Consider the following 18,045-nt stretch of genomic DNA (forward strand, 5'->3'; position numbering starts at 1 on the left):
AAGAAGTATTCAAGCTATTAAACTGGGAAGGTTTGGGAGTAGGGATCGACGGCGAACACCTCAGCAACATTCGGTTTGCCGATGACATTGTTCTATTCAGGAACACTGCGGACGAGTTACAACAAATGATTGAGGACCTTAACAGGGAGAGTGTAAGAGTGGGGCTGAAGATTAATATGCAAAAGACAAAGATAATGATAAATAACCGGGCAAAGGAACAAGAGTTCAAGATCACTAGTCAGCCTCTAGAGTCTGTGAAGGTGTACGTCTACCCAGGTCAACTAATCACAGGAAACCCTGACCATAAGAAGGAAATTCACAGAAGAATAAAAATGGGCTGGATCGCATACGGCAGACATTGTGAGCTCCTGACTGGGAGCTTACCATTATTATTGAAAAGGAAAGTATACAATCAGTGCATTTTATGGGTGCTGACATATGGCGCAGAGATTTGGAGACTGAGAAAGAAGCTTGAGAACAAGTTAAGGGCCATGCAAAGAGGGATGGAACGAAGAATGCTAAGTATAACTTTAAGACACAGAAAGAGAGCAGTTTGGACAAGAGAGCAAACGGGTATAGATGATATTCTAATAGACATTAAGAGAAAAAAATGGCGCTGGGCAGGTCATGTAATGCGCAGATTAGATAACCGTTGGACCATTAAGGTGACAGAATGGGTACCAAGAGAAGGGAAGTGCAGTAGAGGATGGCAGAAGACTAGGTGGTGCGCCAAAATTAGGAAATTTGTGGGTGCTAGTTGGAATCGGTTGGCGCAGGACAGGGGTAATTAGAGATTGCAGGGAGAGGCTTTCGTCCTGCAGTGGACATAAATATGATGATGATGATGATGATGATGATGATGATGATGATGACAGTAATCCTGTTTTGGATATGCATTAAATGTTGCACATCCGTCTCGCAAAATTTGTAAATGTAATTTTGTATTAAAAGAACTGGAGCACACCTGCTACAAAGATGGACTGATACTTTTCTCATGCAACTTCCCCAATGTAATTTCAAAGGCTAGGTAACGCTGCTGTGCTTTGAAAACGTGTGCTTTAATTTATGTTGAAACATGTTTAGGATAATATATCTGCATACAAGCTGTAAAAAGTTTTGATAATTGCACAGTTTATGCACTTCATTTTTATTTGATACTCCAATATCCCAACTGTGTTTGTTAATCTGTTAACGTGGCAGGCAATGCATTCAGGGTTGTATATTCAGCTCATTTTAAAAACGTCTCTTCAGGCGTGTGGGCACCGGCATGTGTGCTATTTCTAACATGCTTTATCAGTGCCTCAATCAGATTTCTGTATGTCATATGATGATCTCTATCTGGGTTTAAAAGACTGATACGTACATCATGCTATTTGGGCTTGTAGGCAGCACAGTGAGATCTATCTGCTGCCTGCCAGTCTGGTAAAGAGTTCTATGGGTCAGGTAGGAATATATATCACTCTTAGAAGGACCCGTACTACCTATACATATTCCTAAGAGACTATAGAAATTTCTATCAGTCTTTTTTTTTGCTAGAGTACTGATGTTAGGTTTTTAACTAGTGATGGCACTCCGGAGAGACATTAGTGGAGACATTGCCCCACTGGGCACGTGCAGCAGCTAAGCTCAGTGGGGGGGGGAGATATGGACTTTGCACCCGCTTGCGAGAGTAAAGATGACGTGGCATGGCGGCGGCGCCCTCTCCCCTCACGCAACACCTGGCGCGCTAGAGCGACGGCAGATGTACCCTTTCACCCGCTCTGCTCCGTAGAGGCACGCTCGCAATGTGGTCACAACCAATTGGATTTGAGGTTCCATTTCGCTGAGACGACAGACGCTGCCTTTTTTACTCAGTGGGCCATTTGTTTAGTCTGTTTGAACAGAAACAGACCTGCCAGAGTTTGGTTGTTTCACAACAAAACACACAGTCATCAACAGAAAGTTTAGTTTTCTACGTTAAGTTCTTTGCGAGATCTAAAATGAGAAAAATCAAGGGCCTAAACACTCAGCATTGTTGCATGCCAGAAGTGACAAAAGACAGATTTGTGAATTGGAGTTGTTAACATAAAAATTGTGTTTAGTCATGAAGAAAGCATTCAGTGAATTTTAGTAATTGCATGTGGATCAATATTAAGTTAGCTTATTCAGCAGAAGGAGGCAGTGGCACAAAGTAGCAGAATTTAAAACGCTAAAAGCATCCATTCAACGCAAGAACTAAGTTCAATGGAGGAGATTAAGTTAGTGAACATGACAATATAGTTGTGTTTTTCATGAGGGACAAGGTCTTATGGAAACCATGTTGACATTTGTTGTAGAAGTTTTGTGACACAATTTAGGATCATTATGGAGATTGAAATAAATGATGTTACAGGGAGGCTTGGCAATTGAGGCCAGCAATTGTTCCGCCCAAGTGTCTCTCATAATATTACTGCGGTAGATCACCACGTGCATTCTGTTCTAGAAGCTGAAAAGGTAATGCTAATCTGTGTAATGCATCTGTCGAATGCCGACAACAGTATGATGCTGATGTGGTGACAACGATGGCATGATCGACGATGGGATGACAATTCTAGAGTCATCACGATTGAGGCATAACGACTTTGGGATGATGAGTGCATGCCTGGCAACGACTGCATATTTACTACACAGCGTGAAGGCGGCAGCACCCGACGGCGTGATATTAGAACTAATTTGAAATGACAATGCCAATGATGACGACAGATTGAAGACTGTGAATGGTGAACAATGATGCGTCCACTTGGCAACTAAAGAACAACATATGAGGACAGCTAAGCATGTCTTATCTGAGTTGTGATTGCGAAAGCATTAATGCCCAATTGAACGCTGCTGAGCAGTCCTTCGAGTTTTACGCTGCAAGTGATGCACCCTAGAGCTACATTGGGCCCGAGCTAGCAAGCAGCAGCAGCCTGTGGTGCCAACACCGCATGCCACCGATGTGCTGCATGACCAGAGACCAGGAAACAGCAGTGGCCACCAAGGCCGGCAGGCACGTGCAGCAGTTAAGCCCAGTGGAGGGGGGAGATACGGACCAGGCGGCGGCTTGCGAGAGCAAGGATGACGTGGCGTCGCGGCGACGCCCTCTCCCCTCACGCAACACCTGGTGCACTATAGCGACAGCAGGTGTACCCTTTCACCCGCTCTGTTTTGTCGAGGTGCACTCGTGACGTGGTCGCAGCCAACGGGATTTGAGGTGCTGTTTCGCTGAGACGACAGACGCCGGCTTTTTTGCTCAATGGGCCATTTGACGCTTTTGCATAAATAATCGCTACAGAATACTGACAACGTGGTTATGTTGAGCTCGCGTTCACGCTTCATCTACACGGACCACCCTACCTGTGTACTTTTGGTACTGGGGCCAATTCTGTACCATGCAATACACTCAGCCATGGAGCACCCGCAACGATCACGCGATAGGCGAAAAACGCTGTGCTTTAAACATGCACCCATAGAGTGCCCCAATATTGCAACCAGCCGATCGGTGCATAGTGAAGCGTCCGCATGGCCGCATTTGCCACGTGGCCGTGCTATGCGAGTGTGTGGCTGATATATCAATTGAGTAATCGAAAGACTGGTTCCGAATACATTTACTAACCAATTTGAGTCCGCGGCACTTTTATGTGCTGCTTTGAATAACTGCGTGTGGTACCACGGTTCCCGCAGTCACCCAATGCATGTGGCGCGTACTTTAGCAGCAGCGCTCGGCGTGTTTCGACTAAAGCAATTTCATTTCAATTCTGCTCGCCACTCATGGCGGCTGTAGCTGCTTATAGTTATACCGTACTTTGGTTATAAAGTACAGTAAGTCTAGTTAATAAATTTTATTGGGATGTGAGGTTTTATTTAGTTAAATCGAGAACTTCATCAAATTGAAACCACTTGATTAGATCACGCAACATGCCATAAAACTGATGCAAGAGCCAAAAATGTCGTTTTTGCCTACGTTCACACTTATTGTAGCAGTTGAGCATGTACTCTGCCTTAACAGAAGAAACGATTAAACATTCTTAAAAGCTATATGTCAGTGATACTAAAATCATCAGAACTCAATTAGACCTACTATACCCACATTTTTCTTTTTAATTATGGCAAATCAGGCAAGATATTAGTTGATTCTAGGTTTTCAGTGCTCATGAATGTGACAGTGAAAGTATTGAATGTCATGTAGTGTAATGCAACGAAAACAAGGACACAAGAAAAAACAAAACACAGACATAATTAGGCGCTTGTGTCTGTGCTTCATTTCTTCTTGTGTTCTTGTTTTTGCTGCGCTACACTACATGCTGTACGTTCCATGATGATCAACGAACAAGCCCACATTGCCGCCCCCGTGTAGAGAACAGGAAATTTCGTTATACACTTAAACTTTGATATATCAAAGTAGGTAAAATCGGCAATTCGCTTCGTTATATAGAAATTTCCTTGTATTGAAATTCGATCTGTTATGTAAATGAGTACAGTCGCCGATCGATTTTTGTTGCACGGGAAGGGGCCATGCAATTTTCCGAATTATTTGACAATAAAAAAAAAGCAAGTTTGAATGAGAAAACATTTTATTTTGACGAATATAGGAGTCAGCGATGAATGATATACGGTTTCATGCCACGTTGATATCGTCACATCAGCGGTTCGTACGAATTAAGTGACGCCATATGCTTTCGCGTGCACTCCGCCCCCAAAGCGTCGCCCGGTCGCACTGCGACGACGCTATCATGAAAAGCGCCGGCAGCTGGGAGCGAATGCTTCGTCTGCTTTTCGTTCCAACGGGTCATCAAAACTCGAGATTGCGCAACCTTCATTACTAAACGTGCGGGAAAACAGCTTACATGATGCCACGCCGTCTTGGCATGCCCGCTCTTTCCACACGCAGCAGATTACCTCTAGAGCAGGGTGCGCGGATGCATATGCGCTCAGCCACGCTTACAGCCACTCGCAGTCATGGCCGACAAGCGCGCCAACTTACCCCCGCCCCCACTCCGCCCCCACGCGCGCGCTTGATCGCGTTACCGCGAGCTCGCTTTCCTTCCCCACTTTGCCATTGCTCGCGTGGGAAGGCCGCACTTACGAAGCCACCATCTTTCTTGTCCCACCCTCGCACTCTTTCACTCGCACCTTAAGCACAAGTGCGCGGGGCGCGATAGGATCTGATCGCACTTGGACTTAATTTATACGGAACATGATGCGGCTCCAAGCTGTTGTTCTTGTCGCGCTGCACGCAGTTTGAGAGGTGCGTTTGCAAGCAGCCGCTTGTAATTCAATCATTTTACTATCTGCGTCCGCGGAAGTTACCATTGATTAATTGTCTTGGCACTCCTCTGCGGCAGAAGCGAAATATCGTTATATTGAAATTGCACACAAACACACTTCTTTATATTGAGGCTCTAAATGCATGGTGTCCTATGGAGAAGAGGTTATGAAAAGTTAAATACTTCGCTATATCGAGAATTTCGTTATACTGAGGCTTAACTGTATAGAGATTTGAATTTATATACCTTGTTGTGCAGCTCCTTGGGTCATGGTTTCTATGACTATGACTCATATGACTCTGTATCTGTTGCGTAGAAAATCTCTCTCGCCCCGTTTCCCTACTGTTCTCCTTTTGGAGGAGGCCCCCTCTTGATGCTATCCTTGTTCCACTCTTGGCCCACATCATTTCATAATCGAGGCATGTAAGGACACAGTTCCTTATGCGATGCAGCTCTGACATCATGCGTACCATACAGAATTGTACGTGAGCCTGAGCCCATGCATAACCATTCTTCTGATCAAATGTTAATTTTTAGACTGACATCCTTTCCTCTTGCATGACAGTTATCTCTGCTGTATTGTTGCTGCTCTCTCATGTATGCATACCAATCAATTATCTTAGTCAATTTCTTCTTGAACATTGAGTCCAATCTTTGCCAACTTAAGTGTGTGTTGAATGTTAATTTTTTAAGACCTGTCTTCACAATCTGCCTCAACCTCACCCATTTTAGCATCCTCAATTCAGTCACTTCTCCATCCTGACTTCTAGGTGACTTTATTAAAATTGTTTAGCTTCCATACAGTATTGCTGGTCATGTATTGTCTTATAAGTTTATTAGACAGTGAAAATCTTCAACTTGACTGGAACCTGTGTAACGTAAATATCATAATGCATCTTTTCAGTTTTTCCAAACTATGTCAATTACGCTGATTCTGTGGGCTGTCCAAATTTTCCATGTTGGTGTTTTCAGTTATCACTGAACCAAGGTATCCGTCTTCTCTATGGTTTACCCTCAAGGCTTCCCTTTCATCTACTCTGAGAAATTGGCATGCGGCTACCAGATGTGGGCAGCTTGCCTCACAACACATGCACATGCTCAGCTACTTTTGCCAACCTTTGTGCTAGATGTCAATCAGCATGAGTGAAGCAGCGAGAATGGGTAATTATGAAATTAAGGCAGAGGTTCGAGCATTAAGGGAAGTCATACTTATGAGGTGAGTACATGTGAAGAAAAGTAGTCAGAAATGTTGGGAATTTGCAGTTTCCTGTCTATTGGTCTATTAAACTCTCCCTAGCTGTTTCAGTTATTTCATCATGTGTTGCAATTTTTAGTTGCAATATGTTCTTCTTAAGTGCTGCCACACTTACTACTAGAAGTTTGAGAACTTATATTTCTTATTCACTTGGTTCATTCATACCTACAAGCAGCAGTCTTTTCACTTTACATCATCTATTGAATGTAATGCCCAGATATGTTCTCAGTCTACTTCAGTGGGAGTCACTAACACAGTGAATGATCATGAAACATGTGTGTTCTTAGAAAGTGCCTTCATGTGATGCAGCTGTAAGTTAAGGTAGGGGATGCTTTGGAAAGCATGTTATGTGGCTTACATGAGAATTATTTTATGCCAGAAAGCACACAAATATTTGTGTTTATTTCTGGTGTTCTTCTTCCTTAATTACTTTCTTGATTCAGCGCATATATATGAAGCAAGAGATCTTGGCTTGTTCTTTCTTTACATTAGCAAATTACATTAATCATATAATAGCACACTTTATATAATTGAGCACATTAAAGGTACATGAACATGTACTTGTCTTTTTGAATATCCCAGCCTAATGTTTTAGTGTGTGCAGTTTGGACGTGATTCTTGAGAAGCACTACATCTGCTTCAAGTATATGAGGTATAATTGCTTTTGCTTAAAAATAATCCTAATCTTCCTTGATAGCTGTCCTTTTTTTACTAGACAATATAAGCATGGTGCTTAATTCCAAGATAAATATGCCTGCTGTAACTGTATGCATCAGTGTTTGACTATTCGTTACCTACTATTCCTATTAGAAAAATGTATTTGCCAACCTCCAATTATTTGCATTGAAGTAGTGAAGAGTTTGACGGCAGCCTGTCTGGTTTGGTGAAAAGAGGCACGGTAAGTAGTTTAAAATTAGATACTAACCATAAAAATGAAAAATAAGAACTGGTTCAACTGGAGCTTTGTTCACAATCTTTGCGAACAAGGCTTTCAAGTGGGAGCCGAAGCATCTATCTTGTATGCCCGATCTTCATTTAATTATTACTATTATTATTTGAATTCATCTAGCCCTAAAGAGGTGGCAATTTATTACGAATACTACTCTTTGCATTTTGTTTCCATTGCTGAGTTTTTTTTTTAAAAGTAACTTCATGCACCACACAAGTACAACTCAAACATCTTCATTCTTTCAAGGACGTCACACCTAGCGGAAAGTATTCTGCACTAACATAATTATTTTGAGATTTCCAGTAAATACGTAGTCCTCATAAAAAGTATCTAAATAATTTTGGCCTAAGCGGTTATACATTAACCATGTAGGCTTCATCAGCTTCTGACATCACTTGGTCTTGGCAAACTTGTGAGCTGACAAGTTTGAGCATGCAGTCACTTCCCTCCATATTTGTTTCGATGAAGGCTTGCCCTTTGGTGCTACTCTGGATCCACCCTCGTTTCCTGTGATTACCACTACGGGCTTCAAGGCACACACCCTCAGGAAGACTTTTCATGCACAAACCTGGTTCTTTCACACTTTTACTAAGACAGACATTGAAAGCAAGGATGGCATAGCAGGCATGTTGGTTACAGATGTACTTTATTAAATAGCTTTGCAAGTATTCATCTTGTGGACATTTCCATATCCTGTTCTGCTGAATTAGCTGGGGGAGCATGTCTCCTTCTCATGCATACCCCAGCCCAGCCAATCAGAACTTCAGCAGTGGATGAAATGGACATTTCTACTAGGTGGACACGGAATACATCCCCTGTGCTCTGTCCTATCTTTCCACCCTTCTCCATGTATTTTACTCAGTAAACTACTGGTTCAGCGTGTTGGCCACCTTAATCAATCTTCCAATATCAGCACTTAAAAGGTATACAATACAAATAAGGCACTGTAAACCCAAGCAGTTAGGCTGGCGATTGCTGCTGTTATGCACCATACAGGCAGACGCAATGGCTTCACTGTAGCTTTCTAAGTTAACTTTACTGAACTTTGAATTTAGAGAAGGCAGAATATAAACACAGACTAGCATCTTTCTTATGTGCTTCACGCCTCTGCTTTTCTTGTGTTACTAAAATAAGTATGTTGAACCTAAATGAAGTAAAAGGAAAAGGAAATTGTCACACTAATTTCATTTCACTGTCTTTTTAAAGGTATAGCAAGATTTTTTAATTGCATTACGAGTGGTTACTTGTTTCGATCTTAATGTTCATTTTTCATACTCCAATTGGACTACAACTGTTCCCTCATCCACAGCTATCAAGGCCTTATGGCAACTTTGGAAGCTCTCTGAACTGAGTAAATGCTATGCATTGCATTATTTCTTAATACATTTTCATGGCTGCCTTTAACCTCTATAGTCCCTCATTAAAGCCAGCATCTCTCTTGTGACCACATTTAAAGAGCTTGTGGTAATGTATGCCTAACAAGAAAGATGGGTGCTTTGTAGTGCTAGTATGCTGTAAGTAAATTGTTTTATGCAAAAATTGCTGACATAATTGTCTGACAAATACTGCATCATGTTTGCTATTTTGCCTTCTGTTTCAAATTCACTGCATCTATACATTTTACCAGTGCATGAGTAGGGTTCAAGGCTGTTCTTTAAAATGCTCATGAGCACTTATCATGATCAGTTCCCCATATAAGTGGTTTTGCTGATGAGAATACAGGAATAGGAGCAAAATTGACATGGAACTAACATATAGATAACGTCTGCATGACTGCCTATCAAAAGTTATATTTTCTGAGAAAAAAACTGGAAGATGCATCACGTAATGTAAAACTTATTGCATACACCGCCTTCATTAGGATGATACTAGAATATTCAGCCGTTGTTTGGAGTCCCCATCAAGTGATGCTTAAGAGGAAGTTGGAAAGGATACAGAGTCTGGCGGCACATTTTATTTGTTCGACATATCGAAGGAAGGAATCGGTCACGCTTATGTTACAGCGTTGCAACTTCTATCTTCTTGAGGTACGTAGGAAAAAATATAGGCTGAAGGTGCTTTATCAAATAATGCAGGATCAACTTTAGATTGATAAGCTCAAATATCTACATGCTCCAGGCAAAAGATACCCGCGAACTAACCACGCCTACATCATAAAGCCGGACCATACCAACAGTGATACATATCGATACTCATTTTTCCTGGATGCGATAGAAATGTGGAACCAATTGCCAAACGCTATTGTTAGCCTAAAAGATGTCGCCGACTTTGAAAATGCTGCTGAGGCATATTTATGAAAGTTTTCGATTTAGTTTTAAAGTGCCAAGTGATATGTGCGACTTGATATTCATTGTACGTATTTTGATGAATGTCAGAAGTGTGCTGAACAGCATTCAAGTGAACATCTTATTCACTGTGAATTGACAAGTGTTAAGCAACTTTACGTACATTGACATTGTCTATATTTGATTTATGTAATTGTATTGTCCTCTCTGTTATGACCCTCTATGAGGGTTGACAGTATTAATAAATAAATAAATAGACAACGAGGAATGTGGGTAAGTACACTTTATTTTCAGCCCACGTTTTTTTAATGAATGGCTGTTATACTGCTAAAATCTGCACATTTAATAAAAGTACACTGCTCTGCTTCATCACTCCATGCTAAGTGCAAGTATCCTGTACCAGGAAGTCAAACCAAGACGTGGGATGTTCAGTCTGTGAAAATAAAAACAAGTTTGAAACATTAACGTGCAAAAACTAAAGCACACTCAAGAAAATAAACACAGCACAGGAACATATCCAATGAATCAGAATTACCTTTGAGAGCAAACATATAGTCTCTATGGCACAGTCATCATCAGCCTGGTTATGCCCACAGCAGGGCAAAGGCCTCTCCCATACTTCTCCAACAACCCCGGTCATGTACTAATTGTGGCCATGCCGTCCTTGCAAACTTCTTAATCTCATCCACCCACCTAACTTTCTGCCACCCCCTGCTATGCTTCCCTTCCCTTGGGATCCAGTCCGTAACCCTTAATGACCATCGGTTATCTTCCCTCCTCATTACATGTCCTGCCCATGCCCATTTCTTTTTCTTGATTTCAACTAAGATGTCATTAACTCGCGTTTGTTCCCTCACCCAATCTGCTCTTTTCTTATCCCTTAACGTTACACCTATCATTCTTCTTTCCATAGCTCGTTGCGTCGTCCTCAATTTGAGTAGAACTCTTTTCGTAAGCCTCCAGGTTTCTGCACCGTAGGTGAGTACTGGTAAGACACAGCTATTATATACTTTTCTCTTCAGGGATAATGGCAACCTGCTGTTCATGATCTGAGAATGCCTGCCAAATGCACCCCAGCTCATTCTTATTTGTCTGATTATTTCCGTCTCATGATCCGGATCCGCCGTCACTACCTGCCCTAAGTAGATGTATTCCCTTACCACTTCCAGTGCCTCGCTACCTATTGTAAATTGCTGTTCTCTTCCGAGACTGTTAAACATTATTTTTGTTTTCTGCAGATTAATTTTTAGGCCCACTCTTCTGCTTTGCCTCTCCAGGTCAGTGAGCATGCATTGCAATTGGTCCCCTGAGTTACTAAGCAAGGCAATATCATCAACGAATCGCAAGTTACTAAGGTATTCTCCATTAACTTTTATCCCCAATTCTTCCCAATCCAGGTCTCCGAATACCTCCTGTAAACACGCTGTGAATAGCATTGGAGAGATCGTATCTCCCTGCCTGACGCCTTTCTTTATTGGGATTTTGTTGCTTGCTTTATGGAGGACTATGGTGGCTGTGGAGCCGCTAAAGATATCTTTCAGTATTTTTACATACGGCTCGTCTACACCCTGATTCCGTGATGGCACAGTGAAGAAACCTTATTCCTCCGGCCTTTTTTGAGCGCGAGAAAATATGAAAGTGCATGCGTTCTCCCCATATTGTGTATCTGTCACCTTTTCACACACAACAAAGATGTTGTCTCAATGTGCCCAACTGTCTTTGCATATCCATTTCTCTGCTCTCATACCATGATACCTACAGTTAAAGGCTGTAGCAATGCTTAGCTTGAATGAACCAACACAAGCTACATGCACTGTGCTGTTGAACATGGCATTGTAAGTTAAGATTCATGCACAGCACATTCATGTGCTATAAACATTTGATTGTGATTGTAGGCGAGATAAATAAAAAGAAGGTATGTAAATAAGAATGTTCCCTAATAAGCTGTGCAGAAGTGCTCTCCCGTTTGGACAGAAGCCGAGCACAGCTGCAGTGAACAAGAAGCCAACTTATACAGCATTTAAAATCTAGGTTCTAAATGTGTTACAGATTTTTCTGAATTCATAGTCGAAAATCTAGGTGTTAAAGGTGACAAACATTTAAACAGGTCTCTATTCGAACTGGTAATGCTATGTGTCACCTAGTTTGATAAAATATACCATATCACTGGTCTCCCAAGCTAAGGCTGCTGTCCAGTTGCAAGTGCAAATCACTCAATTATGTCTAGGGCACGTTTGAGCAAAAAGCAGCCAAGATTACTGTGCCATTGAGGTCTATTTTCTGACATCTGATTTCTTTTCAGAAAGCCACCTCTCTAAAAAAAAAACTTCACAACAACATAACCCAAACCTTTCTTGAGAAAAGCCATCACACTGGTCCTTGAACACTAATTACGCAGTGGCTCCTTGTGATGCAATATTATGTACGTCAGCATCTTACAAAGTACAGGAAAATTTAATAATGGCAGCATGACAGGTACACAAAAAAGTAAAGGGATAAAACATCACACTGGCTGCCATGAGTGTTCATATCTCTATTTCAATGTGGATGTTTTTAGCAGTGAATACATGTTCTCATTAAACTGAGTCATAATATTACAAAAGCGAAGGGCAAGAGTCTTTACATTCTAAACTGACAAATGTGCTTTATTACGATTCACCGCAATACAGGAGGTATTTTGCAGTGAACGGTCACGTAAGGTTTTGGCTAACTACGGCGGGCACGTCCTGCAGCGTGGCCTCTTGTGTATTGCGGTAAAGCGTATTAATGTGACAAGAGCTAACCTGGCATGTATGGCTTTAGCCAACAAAAGTTCTCAAGACATCATGCATCCTGCCACGAAAATCTGCTTTGTTGAGAGTAGAACATTAGGTTCGTCACTGACAGAAACCATACATTCCAGATTCACGTAAATCTTTCCCAATATTGGCATGCTTCACCGCAACACACAAATATGTTGCGGTGATAACGGTGGTCGAACAGGCTGGTGCAAATGTTTCGACAGGGGAGCGTGCCTTCATCAGGGCAACTGCTTTCCTTGGCAGTTTTCATATACGTGAGACCCCTCCCCCCCCCACTTCCAACAGGGGAGATTTAGCTGGACCTTTGCCAAGAAATGTACCGACAAGCGTTTGGTAGTGGCTGGTAGAGATGCAGGTGTCTAAAAAGCGTTGCGAAATTCGGTTCCGTAAGGTTAGCTTCAACGCAATACAAATATGTTAAGCAGTTAGACATACATGTTTTGCGGTGAATCATAGCAAGGGTACCTGGCCTTTGATGCAAAGCAGCTTCCCAAGAGGCACGCTAATCCAGTGGCTAGTTATGCAGTTCCCCGCATGCAAGTGAGTTCCCTGCGTTCGGCGGTTTCTCAGTGACATACAAGATGACATTGATTGACTGTGTTGTAAATGGGCGACGGCACTATATGCTGATGCAAAAGCGTCGTTTCGCTTTCGAAAACACCTTGACTCGCATATGACCAAAGCAGTTGAACAGGAAACTACGAAATTACGTAGCTATTATGGAAGAAATCAACAGTTCAGAAAAAAAATGGCCGTGTAAACATTAACTGGCTTACGAGGTCGACAAACCAACGGTTCAAAGAATCGCAGCCACGTCCGAAAAAAAATAGCGCTGAAGGCCGGCCTGTACACTTAAGCGCCTCGGCGCGCGTAATGTAATAGGAGACGGCAGCTCCACAAGTACATCATTAAGGAACACATATATGTCGGTGAAAGCGGTCACTCTTCAGTTCTGACATGCTTCACCGCGTAACACTAGTCTACTGCGGCGAAGCTGACTTCAGGACGCCGATTTCTTCAACTCGTCTAGCGAGGCAGGTCCGTTTATCACGCTTGGCAACGTTTGACATTTTCTGCATTAATTTCGTTTGTTCTTTCTAATTTTATTATCACAGTGACCCTGTATCACGCAGTAGCAGAGCTAGTGCCGCGTCTTAGGTGCGTTAGGAAAGGTAAGCGTGTATGCAGCAGGCACGGCGGCATTGGCTCTTGTTTGGAAACTTCAAGAGACGCTCTTCCGCACAGCGATGCCATTTGTATTATTAAAAGAATGCAGGTGATGATTAAATGAGCCGCAGCAAAGCTGTAAAAAAGCAGTAGTAATGCTGTTCTAAGATCCTCTCGCTCGAGCGCGATGGTCTTAGAAAAAAAGCGCGATGCAACGCGATCTGACGGAATAGCTCGTCATGCCAGTGTTTTCTTACGTCCTCGTTCTTACGCGTACCCTCCCCTGAATCAGACTACTGAATGGTTCTGTGCACGCACTGACGATCCTGACGGAGGCAATCACTGACATGAGCAGCTCCATATAAGATGCCACGGCCCATTCCACATGCCGGCTGCAATTTGACGCGGCCATGAGGCAAAATATGCGCACAAGGTACCTAATGGTAACGCATCAAACAGCTCACAGCCCCAACCCTTTATTACACGCATATAGCGTGGAAAGATGAATTACTCACGCTCTAAGTGGGCACGGAATACGAACCGCTTCGCAGCGCAGCCGGCTCCGTAAGACAGACGCCATCAAAATGAGCGGATGTGACATCATGGGTTATAGCGGACGTGACGTCATGGGTGAACGTAGACATTTCGGGCACCTTTCGTCTGCTGTGCCCCGGGCACAGCAGACACGGCCTTACACTTTTGGCCACCCTGCTTATCGGTGACGTAGCCGCCTGGTCTCGCAAATTTCGACTGGCTTTGAACGCTCAACTATAGCCTCGAACCAGGCGAAACTTAAGCTCACACCACACACACGCTGCACTCTTGGCCGCTTGGTTAAGGCGCCTTGGCGGACTACTGACAGCGCTTCAAGAAATGCGAAAGTTGGGCGTGGCCGCTATCCGTCGGTCGAGCTGATGAAGGACAAAGCCGGTCCGCACCACGGTCAGACTGGAGCTCATGAGCGCGAGCACGCACTCCAGCCCTATCGTGCACGAAGCAAGTCCTGCGCAGACGCACTTCAGTTGCATGTAGCTACGTAGCGTAGACACCGCAGATCTGCTACGTAGCGTAGATACTGCTGCCGCCGCGAGATGGCGCATCGAGTCCACTGGCTATAGAGTTACTGTATGAGCTACCGCAGGTAGCAGAGTTGCGCGTCTGTTTTATCACGCCGCTAGCGCCTCTATTGGCAGAGCGTCATCACGTGGTAGCCAAGCAACCGTGCATTGCGGAGAAGCAGATGTTCGGGCCAATTTTTGTATTTCCCGACGCCGCCGCTGCAGCGAACTGGATTGACACAAGTTATCGCCAGTCAAATTCAAATTCAATCCGGCCGATCTTGCCGTTCGCTGTCCACGTGCGTGCTAGCTGCGTAGCAACAACGCAACGTGCGCAGCGCATCTCACGTTTGTTTCGTCGGCCTGCCTCGTGACACCTTACCGCAGTAATTGTTTTTCTTCTTTTGTAAAGCTAGTGAAGGGTGCTCAGGTAAAGACACCTGAACAAACAAATTTTCAGCCAACTGCCTATTGCGTCACGTGTGTATGAGATGAAATTGCTTGACTAACAGCTACGTGCTTTTTGGGCTGTGCTAAAAAAATTCACAGCTGGAATATTAAAAGCTACTGCAAGTCTGGATTTTTTTAAATAATGGAAGCACGTAGAGTTATACAGAAGATTTAGCTGGAATTACCAGTTTTCTGCGTGTGATGCACCACACTGCTTTCACAGAAGTGGCGTAAAAAAGCCAGCTCACATTTTCATGATTATGCACTGCTTGGGTTGTTTCTGAATATGAAAGAGGTTACTACTAAGCAAAGATATTTAATCTACTACAGCTTATGTGAACCAGGATGCAAGAGGAATGAATGTCGTCATTTAACATACGGTAAGGGCCTAACTGTGTTTTGAATTATTCCCTATAATGTAGCTATGTCAATCCTGTGAGAAAAACTTTCGCTACACTCCCACAGAAGGCTACTTTTGGAATCCCTGCAGTGAAAAGGCACATAATGAAATCACACTTGCAGGTGTAGCTGATATCCATTGCTTGCTGGTAGATGGATATGTTCCTACACAAGATTTAATGGGGTACCAGAGTCGAAATAGCAATGGTTGGTCATTGATTCACCAGCAATATTTTAGACTGGCTACATGTTGAGAGCTATGGCACATAAGCAAGTATGAGCCTCATTATATTTAGTACAGTTCCTTTTGTAAAAGAGCACCACTTGATAAAGCTCACTATATCAAAATATTTGCACGCGCATATACTAGTGTTTGTTTTTTTCTCTGAAATTCGCATTGTGATTTTATTGCCAAAAAAAGAGGTAGTTGCAAAGAGTAGTTGCAAGAGGCTGTTGCAGGAATTTGATGAGCCATGCGCGTTTCTGATCGTCCATAGTGTTTTTGTTCTTCGTTTGCTTGATGTTGTTCGGCGTATTTCGATTCAACTTTTTTTAAATTGTTTGATTTGTTGTTAGCTGTGTTTTTTGCTCCTGTTTTCGACATGTTGTTTCTCTTACCCCCCTCACGCAATACTCCAGTTGGAGCCTGTGAGGTATGTGTATAAATAAATAAATAAATAAATAAATAAATAGTTGCGGCTCGGTGCCTTTTGTTACTGTTTACATGTTAACGAGCACGGTTCTGCTCTTAGTAGCGTATTTATCTCTGTTGAAACAAAACCTGAGTGCCAAGCAGTATTCAAGCGAAGGAAAGTTATTAAAGTGTCTGATTGTTTACCTCAATTACTAAAGTTTGTCCAGTTTTTAATACGCTATCTTATTTCGAACCTTATACTACCTTGTGAAGTAGCTTTTTCGCACGAAAATTTTGTAGGATTTCCGGAATCTATAAAATAACATCACCATATTCCTTAAGTTTATTCGGTGCGATCTAATCGTTACCGTCGCGGTTCACGAATGCTGCATCTGATCGGCGTATATAGAATACACAGTCTATTCTAGATACGCGAGTGCCCATACGTTATTAGGGCGGAGAAAGTGCACAGGTGAATGCAACTCAAAAAAAATAATAAATTAATATACGCGCTGCATCTTACGCCACGCGCTAAAAAAGGGCAGCGCCTTTTTCTTCACAATCTAATCAAGTCAGCTGTTTCGATGCGCTTTGTTTGCGATTTGGCGGAATAGCGGTGCACAAGCGATGCAAAAGCGCCCACGGTCGATCGACGATACGCTAGGCATGTCGCCTGCAAAAACGGTGCGGCTTCGCCGCATAGACTTGGTTGCTTCTCTGGCAAGATGGCGGACCTACGCGCAACTCTGCTACCTCCGGTAGCATATACAGTAACTCTAACTGGCTATAAAGCCCCTTAAACCTCGTAAAGTACTGCCACGCTTTGAAGAATGCCACCTCCTCCTCGCGCCCTCTGGCCGGGGCCGACGCCGCGTCGCTATTGGCCTAATAGCATCACGTGGGCCCTCGCGCCGTGCACAGCGCTATTTTTGCTCGAGAAGCGTCTACGGAGTGTCGAGGGGCGCATGTTGGCGCCGTTGCTACGCTCGAGCAATGTAGGTGGCGCCACGGTCGAGGAGGGAGCGTGAAAGAGAGGAGAAACGAGGAGGAGTGAAGGAGGAGGAGGAGAGTGTCACTACTTTACGAAGTTTAAGGGGTGTTAACTGGCTAAGCGCACTGCGGACAACATCGTATGCGCCAAAAGCGGAAGTAGTGGCGTGTACGTTAGCATCCAAAATCAAATTTGAACTGCGCGCGACAGTGACAATTTCTTTCTCTATGGCGACACTGAGAAGGCGTAGCGTTGTGGGCCCGCCCTGCTCCGACGTAACCTTCGCAGCGCAAGGCATTCAAGAAGGAACGCAGCGGAGACGGTGTGTGATAGCCAGTAACTCCGCTTCTGCTGAACGCATTGAAGTACTTTTTGCAGCAAAGTATTTCCGAAGTAGCGCATTTCAACTTCAAATGCTTTCTCCACTTCAACATGGTTCAGGGTCCCTTTAACAGATGTAACGAACAAGTATCATCAGTAGCACACCTATCGATGAACCATTGCTAAACTTTGACAACCATCCTAGAATAATTTGTGCCTAACATTTTGTTACCCCACACGTGTCTAATGGAACCACTTCCTTGCATCTACTATTGCTACCAAGCCAGATGCATCAATCTAACTCCTTTTACTTCGCCACATGTTAACCTTGAATTTTTTTGTGCATTACAGCACCTTTCTTGGGCTTTAGTGAACTTATTTTCACACCTTTTTTCTTGCCTCGATGTCTCTTGGCACTGGCACAACTGCGTTAGCATAATGCATTCTATTGACAAGGCATTGGCAACAAAG

At 43.3% G+C, this 18,045-nt stretch overlaps 1 long non-coding RNA gene across 1 annotated transcript; it reads right to left on the minus strand.

The window, feature by feature from the left end:
* Nucleotides 1-10,019: 10,019 nt before the first annotated feature.
* LOC142563733 (uncharacterized) lies at nt 10,020-14,408 on the minus strand. The gene is made up of 2 exons (XR_012824398.1): nt 14,237-14,408; nt 10,020-10,186 (listed from the first exon to the last, which is right to left on the minus strand). It is a non-coding gene; the product is annotated as an uncharacterized LOC142563733 (long non-coding RNA).
* Between the last annotated feature and the right edge of the window lie 3,637 nt (nt 14,409-18,045).

This window comes from Dermacentor variabilis, chromosome 11 (genome assembly GCF_050947875.1).
Source record: "Dermacentor variabilis isolate Ectoservices chromosome 11, ASM5094787v1, whole genome shotgun sequence".
Taxonomy (NCBI): domain Eukaryota; kingdom Metazoa; phylum Arthropoda; class Arachnida; order Ixodida; family Ixodidae; genus Dermacentor; species Dermacentor variabilis.